The sequence below is a fragment of the Lolium rigidum genome, chromosome 6, assembly GCF_022539505.1.
Source record: "Lolium rigidum isolate FL_2022 chromosome 6, APGP_CSIRO_Lrig_0.1, whole genome shotgun sequence".
NCBI classification, from domain to species: Eukaryota; Viridiplantae; Streptophyta; class Magnoliopsida; order Poales; family Poaceae; genus Lolium; species Lolium rigidum.
Window position 1 is genome coordinate 303,495,267 of NC_061513.1, and position 14,392 is coordinate 303,509,658.

The 14,392-nt window shown below is 43.1% G+C and overlaps 1 pseudogene; it reads right to left on the reverse strand.

The window, feature by feature from the left end:
• Positions 1-441: 441 nt before the first annotated feature.
• LOC124664504 lies at positions 442-13,872 on the reverse strand (annotated as a pseudogene).
• Positions 13,873-14,392: the final 520 nt, after the last annotated feature.

Here is a 14,392-nt window from a genome sequence, read left to right on the forward strand (position 1 = left end):
CTAGATCCCTCACGGGATTGGGCGTGGGTGGCGCTCTTGCGTCGCTTTGCCTCTTGAGGCCTCGCTTTGGATGTCCACCGGACAAAGGGACTTGTGGAGTGTTTTGGCGGTTTCGGCGGAGGCGGGTTCGTCTTCGGCCAGGCGGGGCGCGGCCTCGGGGTCGGCGTGGTAGTTGGAGCGGTAGCTCCGGTTTTTCGCCTCCGCCTGTTGCGTTGAGGTGTGGTGTCGACCTGGCTGGTCGTCGACCCGTGTGGAGCGCAGCCTCGGGGCTGGCGTGTGGTGTGGTGTTGTATCGGTTTTTCGGCCAGTTTTCCTCATAAACGGGCCAACTCTTTTCTCCTATATCAATGAAAGGCAAAGCTTTTGCCTAGTTTCAAAAAAAAAGACATAGTATAATGTCCAGTACTAAATCCTAATTTTAACGTGCATCAATTTCATCAGTCAGATAAAATCTATTGTATCCATGGGCAGTTCGACGAGGCCAGGAAGATGTAAGTTGATGATCCTGGTCCTGCTCGTGGCCCTGCACTGCTTCTTCCTCGAGTTCTTGGGTTTCGAAGGCTTGCCGAAGATCTGCGCTGCTGCCCTCCACTTGGCAGTGTCGGTCACTGGTTTCTCGCCATTCTTCCGGAGATCCTTCTTGATGTCCAGCATGTCCTTTGGCAGCTTGATCTCATAGAACAGCTTCCTTCAGCTCGGTGTCCAGCTCCAACCTCAACCTCGGATCGTTCGGGAACACGATGTCTTGATCGCCTGATAGCTAGTAGATGTCACCCGAGGATTTCAGAGCCTGAAAGAAGAAAACACATGGAAAGTTAACTGTAGAGATTTAGAACTAATAACTTAACCTTCAGACAGCTTGAACCATGGATAATTTGGCCATCTGCAGATCGTCCAGTTCAGATGGATACGCATCCTTGACCTCCTTGACCGTAATGCCATCGCAGAACCGTCTAATCAGGGCAAGAAGCTCATCTTTCCCCGTCACGCCGTGTGTGGGCTGCACAATGTGTTTGTTCATCGCTCGATCGGCATGGCTAGCACTAGCAAGCAACAAGCACATGTATACCAACCAACTGTACCTTGTAAGAGAAAAGGCACCTCCCGTCAGAGTGCACCTTGGGATTGCTCCTCAGGCTCTTGAGACGGTGCTGTCAAATAAGTCGCCTCGTTGATCTGCTTTGCTGTAAGAGCTTTTCTTTTCTGCAAGTTCAGAAAACACATCGAGGTTAATAGCAGTTGTTCACAGACACATTTTTGCCCAAGAAAAGAGTCAGATTGTTCTCTTGTAGTCATATAGAACCAACTTTTCGAGTGCGTCGATGGCTTAAAACGATATCACACTCTGACACCCTCCAACCAACCACACGACCTGTTAAGACAGCTGGTGGGATCCTTGTTGGCATTAGCCATGACATGTTTGATATAATTAGATGGGATATTTTAACATACTGTGTCTCTGTTCAAATTAAGGCAAAAAAAGATAATGTGATGTGGAGAGTCATTGCTGTGTATGGCTCTGCCTATGAGGAGCACAAATTAGATTTTATTAATGAACTGCACAATGTCTTTGCTAGCTGGAGTGGCCCCACTTTAATTGGTGGTGACTTCAATCTCATTAGAGAAAAGGGTGACAAGAATACTGGCAACATTAACCAACATTGGGCTAATCTGTTCAATGATTGGATTAATAAGTTCAGTCTTATGGAGCTGAAAAACCCTAGTCGACAATACTCTTGGGCCAATAATCAGGACAATTTGGTTATGGCTTTATTGGATAGAGTGTTTGTCTCTACTTGTTGGGATGCCTTGTTTCCTGCTAGTAGTCTTACTTCTAAACCCAGGGTTGGTAGTGATCATACCCCCTTGATTGTGGACACTGGTGCTTTAAAAAACCCCAACAATAAACAGTTTAGATTTGAAAAATGGTGGCTCAACATTGATGGTTTTGATCAGGTTGTGGCCAAGTTTTGGCAGAGTCCTTGTCATCTCAAGAATTCTCTTGATAGATGGCAGTTTAAAATGAGGAAGACTAGGAAGGGTTTGAAAGGGTGGTCAGCTAATATTGAGTCTGCACAAAGAAAAATCAAGCAAAGTTTGGTTGCTGAATATGATTTACTTGATATCCATTCTGAAACCCAAAAATTATCACCTGTTTCCAAAAAAAGGATGAAATATATCTCTCTTGAATTGACTAATATTTGGGGTAATGAAGAGATAAAAGCTAGACAGAGATCTAGAGAAAGATACATTTTAGAGGGTGATCGTAATACTGCTTACTTTCATGCTGTAGCAAACCAGAGGAGAAGGAAGAAGCAGATTGGTAAGTTGAAGGGTGAAGCTGGGATGGTTGAGGATAATAAAGGTATGTTAGATATTGCTGTTACTTATTATAAGACCCTGTTCTGTAAAGAAGCTTGCCTGGATGTTGATTTGTTAGATGGGTTTTGGGACCCTGAGGATATGGTGTCCCAAGAACATAATGCTATGCTTAATGCTGATTTTTCTGAAAAAGAGGTTAAGGATGCCATCTTTGGCTCTTATGCTGAAGGTGCTCCTGGACCTGATGGTTTCTCTTTTCTTTTTTATCAACACTTCTGGGAGCTCATTAGAGCTGATTTCATGGCTATGATTAAGGATTGGAATGAGGGGAATTTGGATCTGTACAGATTAAATTTTTCCCTTTTAACTTTAATTCCAAAAGAGGCTGATGATGTAACTATACAGAAATTCAGACCTATTGCCTTGACTAATTGCAGCTTTAAGATTTTCTCTAAGTGTGCTACTAATAGACTATGTGTGGTTAGTGAGGATCTTATTTCTCCTAATCAAACAGCTTTCATCAAAGGTAGGTATATTCTGGAAAGTGTGGTTTCTGCACATGAGGTCATTCATGATGTAGTGCATAGGGGGCTCTCTGGCTTAGTTTTCAAATTAGACTATGAAAAAGCCTATGATAGGGTTGATAGAGATTTTCTTCTAAAGGTTATGAGGATGAGGGGCTTTAGCCCTAGATGGATGTCTATTATTGAGGGCTTACTATATAAAGGTTCTGTTGGGGTCAGGATTAATGACTGTAATAGTCAATTCTTCCTAACTAGTAGAGGTGTGAGACAAGGAGATCCTATTTCTCCTATTCTTTTTAATTTTATGGCTGATGTGTTCACTAAAGTGCTGTGTAAAGCTGCTGGTGATAGCCAGATTGCTGGGCTCATGCAAAATTTGGGAGGAGGTGGGATAATTAGCATGCAATATGCTGATGATACTCTCCTCTTCCTAGAAAATAAGTTACAAACTGCCATAAATTTGAAATGGATTCTAGCTTGTTTTGAACATATGTTTGGCATGAGAATTAACTTTCATAAATGTGATCTTGTACCTATGAATGTGGATGATGATGATGCTCAACTTATTGCCCAGTCCCTGAGTTGTAAGCTAGGGAATTTTCCAATGAATTATCTTGGAGTTCCTCTTCATCATAGCAAACTCAGAAAGGAAGATATCCAACCTGTTGTGGATAAGATTCTCAATAGAGCTGGGGGGTGGAGAGGAAAACTTCTTAGCCATGCTGCCAAGCTTGAGCTGGTTAAAAGTGTGCTGGCTAGCATTCCTCTCTACCTCCTTAGTGTCATTAAATTCCCAAAATGGGCTATTACTTTGATTAACTCCCAGATGGCTCATTGCCTATGGGATAACTATGAGGGCCACCATAAGTATCATCTAGCCAATTGGGGCTTGGTGACTAGGAAAAAGGAGTTTGGTGGCTTGGGTATTCCTGACTTGGCAGAGATGAATTTGTGCCTTTTAGCCTCTTGGGTTAAAAGATATCATTTAAATGAGGATAAATTGTGGAAACAAATAGTTGGTAATAAGTACAACTTGGACAACCCTAACCTTTTCTCGTGCACTTTGAATAGTGCCTCTCCCTTTTGGAAAGGGGTTATGTGGGCTGCCAGAGCTGCTAAAATGGGGTATCAATGGAAGGTTAGGAATGGTAGAAGTATAAAGTTTTGGGAAGATCACTGGTTTGGCTCTTGTTCTTTGGCCATCCAGTACTGGGAACTTTACTTCCTAGTCAATGAGCAGAATAGGTCTATTGCTGACCTTTGGGATGGGTCTTCTCTGAAAGTAACTTTTAGGAGATGTTTTGACCATAATTTGATGTTGCAATGGTTTGAGATTCAACAAATTGCTCAAACTATTTCTTTTGATGGTACTAAAGATAGTTTGATTTGGAGTTGGGAAGCAAATGGTATTTACAGTGTCAAATCTATGTATGCTGTGATTAATTTTGGTGGCATTAAGCCTGTTAATATTCATTGTGTTTGGAAGATCAAAATTCCTCCAAAAATCCATTTTTTCCTTTGGTTGTTGTTCCATAACAAATTGCTCACTAGAGATAATCTGGTTAAGAGGCAAAATGTTGATGATTTAACTTGTGTGTTCGGTAATGAAATGGAGTCTTGCCAACACCTTTTCTTTGATTGTGTTGTGGCATCAGAACTCTGGAGGGAAGTTTGTTCTGGTTTGGGTTTAGAGCTGGTAATTTCAAATATGCATGTCATCTCGTCTCTCTGGGAGGACAAAAAGAAGAACAATTATGTTAATATGATCTTTGCTGCTGTGTTGAGAGCTATCTGGATTACCAGAAATGACATTGTTTTCAATCGTTCCCCATGGCTTGGCATGCAGGGATTGTGGCGCCACTTACTCTACAATGTTGCTCAATGGAAGATTCTGTTGAAGGAGGAAGGAAGAGGAGTGCTGGCGGCGATGTTGAGCAAGATGGGGGGAGTAGTGATGGCGTGTAACTCACACGTTCGTTGGGAACCCCAAGAGGAAGGTATGATGCGCACAGTAGCAAGTTTTCCCTCAGAAAGAAACCAAGGTTTAATCGAACCAGTAGGAGCCAAGAAGCACGTTGAAGGTTGATGGTGGCGAAATGTGATGCGGTGCAACAACGGGATTCCGGCGCCAACGTGGAATCTGCACAACAAAACCAAAGTACTTTGTCCCAACGAAACGGTGAGGTTGTCAATCTCACCGGCTTGCTGTAACAAAGGATTAAACGTATCGAGTGGAAGATGTTTGCAAAGAAAACAGTAAAACACAATTGCGGTAGATTGTATGCTATGTAAAGAATAGGACCGGGGTCCACGAGTTCACTAGAGGTGTCTCTCCCATAAGATAAAAGCATGTTGGGTGAACAAATTACGGTCGGGCAATTGACAAATAGAGAAAGGCATAACAATGCATGTACATGATATGATAAATATAGTGAGATTTAATTGGGCATTACGACAAAGTACATAGACCGCCATCCAACTGCATCTATGCCTAAAAAGTCCACCTTCGGGTTATCATCCGAACCCCATTCGGTATTAAGTTGCTAAGCAACGAGACAATTGCATTAAGTATGGTGTGTAATGTAATCGACAACTACATCCTTAGACATAGAATCAATGTTTTATCCCTAGTGGCAACGAGCACAACACAACCTTAGAACTTTACATCACTTGTCCCGGGTGTCAATGCGGGCATGAACCCACTATCGAGCATAAATACTCCCTCTTGGAGTTAAGAGTACAAACTTGGCCAGAGCCTCTACTAATAACGGAGAGCATGCAAGATCATAAACAACACATAAACAATAGATTGATAATCACCATAACATAGTATTCTCTATCCATCGGATCCCGACAAACACAACATATAGTATTACGGATAGATGATCTTGATCATGTTAGGCAGCTCACAAGATCCAACAATGAAGCACAACAAGGAGAAGACGACCATCTAGCTACTGCTATGGACCCATGGTCCGGGGGTGAACTACTCACTCATCACTCCGGAGGCGATCATGGCGATGAAGAGTCCTCCGGGAGATGAATCCCCTCTCCGGCGAGGGTGCCGGAGGCGATCTCCTGAATCCCCCGAGATGGGATTGGCGGCGGCGGCGTCTCAGTAAGGTTTTCCGTATCGTGGCTCTCGAACCTGGGGGTTTCGCGACGGAGGCTTTAAGTAGGCGGAAGGGCAACGTGGGGGGCCACACGAGGGCCCCACACCCTAGGTCGGCGCGGCCAGGGCCTGGGCCGCGCCGGCCTATGGTGTCGGCGCCTCGTGGCCCCACTTCCTTAGCTCTTCGGTCTTCTGGAAGCTTCGTGCAAAAATAGGACCCTGGGCGAAGATTTCATCCAATTCCGAGAATATTTCCTTACTAGGATTTCTGAAACCAAAAACAGCGAGAAAACGACAATCGGCTCTTCGGCATCTTGTTAATAGGTTAGTTCCGGAAAATGCATAAATATGACATATAATGTGCATAAAACTTGTAGGTATCATCAATAAAGTAGCATGGAACATAAGAAATTATCGATACGTTGGAGACGTATCGGCATCCCCAAGCTTAGTTCACGCTCGTCCCGAGCGAGGTAAAACGATAACAAAGATAATTTCTGAAGTGACATGCCATCATAATCTTGATCATACTATTTGTAAACATATGTAATGAATGCAGCGATCAAAACAAAGGTAATGACATGAGTAAATAAGTGAATCATATAGCAAAGACTTTTCATGAATAGTACTTCAAGACAAGCATCAATAAGTCTTGCATAAGAGTTAACTCATAAAGCAATAAATCAAAGTAAAGGTGTTGAAGCAACACAAAGGAAGATTAAGTTTCAGCGGTTGCTTTCAACTCATAACATGTATATCTCATGGATATTGTCAACATAAAGTAATATAACAAGTGCAATATGCAAGTATGTAGGAATCAATGCACAGTTCACACAAGTGTTTGCTTCTTAGGGTGGAGGGAGATAGGCAAACTGACTCAACAATAAAAGTAAAAGAAAGGTCCTTCAAAGAGGAAAGCATCGATTGCTGTATTTGTGCTAGAGCTTTTATTTTGAAAACATGAAACAATTTTGTCAACGGTAGTAATAAAACATATGAGTTATGTAAATTATATCTTACAAGTTGCAAGCCTCATGCATAGTATACTAATTGTGTCCGCACCTCGTCCTACTTAGCTTGGACTACCGGATCTTTGCATGCCATGTTTCAACCAAGTGTCACAAAGGGGTACCTCCATGCCGCTCTGTACAAAGGTCTAAGGAGAATGCTCGCATTTTGGATTTCTCGCTTTTGATTATTCTCAACTTAGACATCCATACGGGACAACATGGACAACGAGATAATGGACTCCTCTTAAATGCATAAGCATGTAGCAATGATTATTGTTCTCATATGAGATTGAGGATATATGTCCAAACTGAAACTTCCACCATGATTTATGGCTTTAGTTAGCGGCCCAATGTTCTTCTCTAACAATTTTGCATGCTCCAACCACTAAAGTGATAGATCCTTCAGACAAGACGGACATGCATAGCAACTCACATGATATTCAACAATAGTTGATGGCGTTCCCAGAAGCATGGTTATCGCACAACAAGCAACTTAATAAAATATAAAGTGCATAAGTACATATTCAATACTACGATAGTTTTTAAGGCTATTTTGTCCCATGAGCTATATATTGCAAAGGTGAATGGTGGAATTTTAAAGGTAGCACTCAAGCAATTTACTTTGGAATGGCGGAGAAATACCATGTAGTAGGTAGGTATGGTGGACACAAATGGCATAGTAGTTGGCTCAAGGATTTTGGATGCATGAGAAGTATTCCCCCTCGATACAAGGTTTAGGCTAGCAAGGTTATTTGAAGCAAACTCAAGGATGAACCGGCGCAGCAAAACTCACATAAAAGACATATTGTAAACATTATAAGACTCTACACCATCTTCCTTGTTGTTCAAAACTCAATACTAGAAATTATCTAGACCTTAGAGAGATCAAATATGCAAATCAGATTTTAGCAAGCTCTATGTATTTCTTCATTAATGGGTACAAAGCATATGATGCAAGAGCTTAAACATGAGCACAACAATTGCCAAGTATCACATTATCCAAGACATTTTAGAATTACTACATGTAGCATTTTCCAATTCCAACCATATAACAATTTAACGAAGAAGAAACTTCGCCTTGAACATTATGAGTAAAGCCTAAGGACATATTTGTCCATATGCAACAGCGGAGCGTGTCTCTCTCCCACAAAGTGAATGCTAGGATCCATTTTATTCAAACAAAACAAAAACAAAAACAAACCGATGCTCCAAGTAAAGAACACAAGATGTGAGTGAATAAAAATATAGTTCCAGGGGAGGAACCTGATGATGTTGTCGATGAAGAAGGGGATGCCTTGGGCATCCCCAAGCTTAGACGCTTGAGTCTTCTTAAAATATGCAGGGGTGAACCACGGGGGCATCCCCAAGCTTAGAGCTTTCACTCCTCTTGATCATAATATATCATACTCCTCTCTTGACCCTTGAAAACTTCCTTCACACCAAACTTCAAGCAAACTCATTAGAGGGTTAGTGCACAATTAATAATTCACATGTTCAGAGGTGGCACAATCATTCTTTTCACTTCTGGACATTGCATAAAGCTACTGGACATTAATGGATCAAAGAAATAAATCCAACATAGCAAAAGAGGCAATGCGAAATAAAAGGCAGAATCTGTCAAAAACAGAACAGTCCGTAAAGACGAATTTAAAGATGGCACCAGACTTGCTCAAATGGAAAAACTCAAAACTAATGAAAGTTGCGTACATATCTGAGGATCACGCTCGTAAATTGGCAGATTTTTTCGAATTTTCTACAGAGAACTGTGCCCAGATTCGTGACAGACAGCAATGCTGTTTCTGCGCAGCGATCCCAAATATAACATCAACTTTGACATAGAAACTTTACTTGGCACAAAAACATGATAAGGAGAGGTTGCTACAGTAGTAAACAACTTCCAAGACTCAACAAAACAAAAAAAAATTCTGTAGTAAAAACATGGGTTGTCTCCCATAAGCGCTTTTCTTTAACGCCTTTCAGCTAGGCGCAGAAAGTGCAAATCAAGTAACATCGAGAGATGAAGCATCAACATTATTTTTCATGCAAACACAACTTGTTGCAAAGGGTACTTTAAGTGCTCCATTATCTAAATTTTCTATGGTGGTGCTAGGGGTTTTAGCAATTTTAGGCCTATAGTAATTCTTTTGTTTAGGCACTTTAGAGGCATACATGAATTTTTGCTCTTTGCCCACATAAGCTTTCTCATTATTCTTGAGAGAAGAAAAGGTTGAACCCAAGGTTCCCATAGCTTTTTCAACTTCATCAATCCTATTGGTTTGATTATCATTGACAACACAAGTTCCTAGGACACTTATTCTTTCATCAATTCCTCCTAAGGATTTATCAAGTTCATAAGTTTTGTCAAATAACATTCCCAATTTAGTTTCAACACTTGAAATTTTTTTCTCTATGGTTTCCAATTTTTTCATAACATCTTCAAGAGAGATTTCAATTTTAACTTCATTAACAGGTGGTATCCCAACTAGACTCTCAATGATGCAACTAGCTTCTAACGCGGGAGTACCTAGGAAATTGCCTCCCGAAAGAGTATCAAGAACATATCTTCCAACTAGATAAACCAACATAAAAGTTCCTAAGAAGGATAGTGGTGGAGTGTTTCTTAATGCACCTTTGATGAGCACTACTAATTCTATACCAAGCATCTTTAAAACTTTCTCCACCTTGTTGCTTAAAAGAACGAACTTCAACTTCAGGATTACTCATTTTAGTAGCAATAAATAAAACAAACTAGATAAGGTAAATGCGAGTAACTAATTTTTTTTGTGTTTTTGATATAGAGAGCAAGACAGTAAATAAAGTAAAACTAGCAACTAATTTTTTTTGTGTTTTGTTTAGGTGCAGCAAACAAAGTAGTAAATAAAATAAAGCAAGACAAAAACAAAGTAAAGAGATTGAGAAGTGGAGACTCCCCTTGCAGCGTGTCTTGATCTCCCCGAGCAACGGCGCCGGAAAAAGAGCTTGATGGCGTGTAACTCACACGTTCGTTGGGAACCCCAAGAGGAAGGTATGATGCGCACGGTAGCAAGTTTTCCCTCGAGAAAGAAACCAAGGTTTAATCGAACCAGTAGGAGCCAAGAAGCACGTTGAAGGTTGATGGTGGCGAAATGTGATGCGGCGCAACAACGGGGATTCCGGCGCCAACGTGGAATCCGCACAACAAAACCAAAGTACTTTGTCCCAACGAAACAGGTGAGGTTGTCAATCTCACCGGCTTGCTTTGTAACAAAGGATTAAACGTATCGAGTGGAAGATGTTTGCAAAGAAAACGGTAAAACACAATTGCGGTAGATTGTATGCTATGTAAAGAATAGGACCGGGGTCCACAGTTCACTAGAGGTGTCTCTCCCATAAGATAAAAGCATGTTGGGTGAACAAATTACGGTCGGGCAATTGACAAATAGAGAAAGGCATAACAATGCATGTACATGATATGATAAATATAGTGAGATTTAATTGGGCATTACGACAAAGTACATAGACCGCCATCCAAGCTGCATCTATGCCTAAAAAGTCCACCTTCGGGTTATCATCCGAACCCCATTCGGTATTAAGTTGCTAAGCAACGAGACAATTGCATTAAGTATGGTGCGTAATGTAATCGACAACTACATCCTTAGACATAGAATCAATGTTTTATCCCTAGTGGCAACAGCACAACACAACCTTAGAACTTTCTGTCACTGTCCCAGGTGTCAATGCATGCATGAACCCACTATCGAGCATAAATACTCCCCCTTGGAGTTAAGAGTACAAACTTGACCAGAGCCTCTACTAATAACGGAGAGCATGCAAGATCATAAACAACACATAAACAATAGATTGATAATCACCATAACATAGTATTCTCTATCCATCGGATCCCGACAAACACAACATATAGTATTACGGATAGATGATCTTGATCATGTTAGGCAGCTCACAAGATCCAACAATGAAGCACAACAAGGAGAAGACGACCATCTAGCTACTGCTATGGACCCATGGTCCGGGGGTGAACTACTCACTCATCACTCCGGAGGCGATCATGGCGATGAAGAGTCCTCCGGGAGATGAATCCCCTCTCCGGCGGGGTGCCGGAGGCGATCTCCTCGAATCCCCCGAGATGGGATTCGCGGCGGCGGCGTCTCTGGAAGGTTTTCCGTATCGTGGCTCTCGGTACTGGGGGTTTCGCGACGGAGGCTTTAAGTAGGCGGAAGGGCAACGTGGGGGGCCACACGAGGGCCCCACACCCTAGGTCGGCGCGGCCAGGGCCTGGGCCGCGCCGGCCTATGGTGTCGGCGCCTCGTGGCCCCACTTCCTTAGCTCTTCGGTCTTCTGGAAGCTTCGTGCAAAAATAGGACCCTGGGCGAAGATTTCGTCCAATTCCGAGAATATTTCCTTACTAGGATTTCTGAAACAAAAAACAGCAGAAAACAGCAACTAGTTCTTCGGCATCTTGTTAATAGGTTAGTTCCAGAAAATGCATAAATATGATATATAATGTGCATAAAACATGTAGGTATCATCAATAAAGTAGCATGGAACATAAGAAATTATCGATACGTTGGAGACGTATCAAGTAGCTCGGCTGCCGCCGCTGCTGTTGTGGCCGGAGCCTGGTTAACTCCACAGAAGAGAGCGAGAACGGCACTGGAGGTCTGTGACATGAACTGCACAAGGGGGCTTGGCCCGATGCTGATCACTGCGGAGGATCTGAGGAGAACCTTGGAAGCTAATGAGTTGTTCCTGGTAGGAGACGGTGCAGGGTTCCAAGTCCTTGGTCGGCCTTGATGGTTCCTGTGATGTTGCGATGCCTCTGGTTGTCTGTTTCGTGTAGCTGAGGTTTTCATGGTTAAAAACTCAGTTTGGTGTGGTGTTGGGTGTTCTGTAAGGTATGTTAGTGTGTGGACATGGAGCTGATGCTCGTTTGTATGTTTGACTGTGACTGTGGTGGCTTCAATATATCTGGAGCTGGGGCGTTGCCCTGTTTCTCTAAAAAAAACCACACGACCTGGCTCGTGCATGTGCGGAACGTACAATGTAGCAACCCCAACCGGACACCAGTGGAAAGCCACTTCTCGAACAGGGATAAATGAGTCTCCTCCCTCCACATGGAATGGCCCGACCAGTGGCGGTGTAAGCTTTCGTAACATTAGCCCATTTTCCCAAACATGTCCCTACTCATATCAAAAGGTACTTGCCGAACAGGCTAAACTTCAGTTATAGGCAAGGTGTCGCTGTCGCTAGGCTCCATCGATTGCTATATAATAAACTGCGTCATCACCTCTCAAGGACTTCACCCTCACTATGTATCGAAACACATATGTAGGACTAATTCAGCTACATCTGCTGATTCTAAGTGCTAATCTCCTCAGCCAACATGTTGACCTCTAAGATCACTACTAACAAGCAGACTAGATCCCACATGGTTCGACATTTGATAACTATTCCAGCCATAAACACTTTCATAGTGGATTAACCACCGCCACGGATGACTTCACGGCTGTAGGCCACAGTTGGACCATTCAGTACTACCCAAAAGACGTCGCCGCATCCTGCAAAGAATACATAAGTATGTAACTCATAATCAAAGGGTTATGTCGGTGAACAAGTTTGTCGAGGAGAAGATGGTCACAAACGAAACACGGTGGGCTTGCAAAAAGCTCGTGAAAAAACACTTGGAGAAATCCAAGTATCTCGTGGGCGACTGGTTCAAGGTGATGTGCGAGATCGTCACCTTCAGGGGCAAAGGTGACGATCTCGCATATGACCTTGAACTAGTCGCCCACCGGATCCTTGGATTTCTCCAAGTCCTTCCTCTCCACAAGCTTTTCGCAAGCCTATTGTGCGGTTCGTTTGTGACCTTCTTCACCTCGACGGGCTTGTTCTACGAGCCACTCTCCTTCTTTGCCACTAGTAGGGTGTAATCGACGTCGGCTCTCACCAACAGACCCCTTTGAGTATGAGATACATACTTATGTATTCTTTGAAGGATGTGGTGACACCTTTTGGGTAGCATTGAATGGTCCAACTATGTCCTGCGGCCGTGGAGTCGACCGTGGCGGCGCATAATCCACTATGAAAGTGCTTATAGCTGGAATAGTTATCAATCTCGAGTGTGTGGGAACCAGTGTGCTTGTTAGTGGTGATCCTAGAGGTTGACATGTTGGCCGAGGAGATTAGTACTTGAAATCGGCAGGGGTACTGAATTATTACTACAAACGTGTTTGGATATATAGTAAGGATGGAGTCCTGAAGAGGTGATGAGCAATTTATTATACAACAATCGGCGGAGTTTGGTGACAGTGGCACCTTGACTAACTAAAGTTTAGCATGTTGGGCAAGTAGATTTTGATAAGAATAGGGACATGCTTGAGAAAATAAGCTACTGTTAGGAAACTTACATCGGGACTGGTCGAAGCATTCTGTGTGGAGGGAGAAGACTCATTTATCCATGTTCGGAAAGTTCTGGAAGTCCCACTGGTTTTCAGTTGGAGTTGCTACATCGTGCGTTCAGCACATACACATGCCTAGGAAGATGTACGTTGTTGATCCTCAGATTCTCAAAGACGGCGTTGTTGTCTGCGACGTCGACATAAGTCGACTCGTTGATCCGCTTCGCCGTACGAGCTTTTCTCCGTCTGCAAGTTCAGAAAACACATCGAGGTCAATATTACTTGTTCACGGACACATTTTTCCCCAAGAAAGAAATATCTTGTTTGTGCGCAAGAAAAGCCAGAAAAAACGTCCAATCCCATCGAGATGTCAGATTAGTTACCCTGTAAAGCAGCTCGATTACTGCTTTGATCTGTGACCCGACGGCGGAGTTCCTGACTGCGTGAATCTTTTGCAGCCTCGCCGTATCATCGGAGAACCTAACCGCGGGCGCGGACGGCCTCGCCATAGCCGGAGTTCTCCTCTACTGCAAAGCAGAGCACTCAAATCCTGAAATTTCCAAATGAAAGTCTGAAATTAGTTTCAGTTCAGTTCAGTTAGCACTCAAATCTACTACTTCAGTTAGTATTCTAGAGAGTTGTACGTGCATATAACTACCAGTAATCAGTTCAGTTTGTCATCTTTCAGGAAAGTTCAGATCTAGTATAGTTAATAGTTACTTCAAACATTGTTACGTACTAATTTGTCAATGCGTAACACAAAATTAGTTAGCATACTGAACTTGTACGTCCGGCCAGACGGCCAGTAGGAACATGTACGAATTACCTTGCCGGCGTGACGCAGAGAGACTTCTCTGGCAGGGCAGCGATGGACCTCCTCCTCGGCAGCATGGTTCTGCGGTGAAAGACTGGCCATCCTCGGATCCTCTTCTCCTCCGGCGGCCGACCCTCCTCCTCTCCTCCAGAGGCTGCGCAGCCCGACCGTCCTCCTCTCCTCCGGCGGCCGCCCCTCGTCTCCTCCAGCGGCTG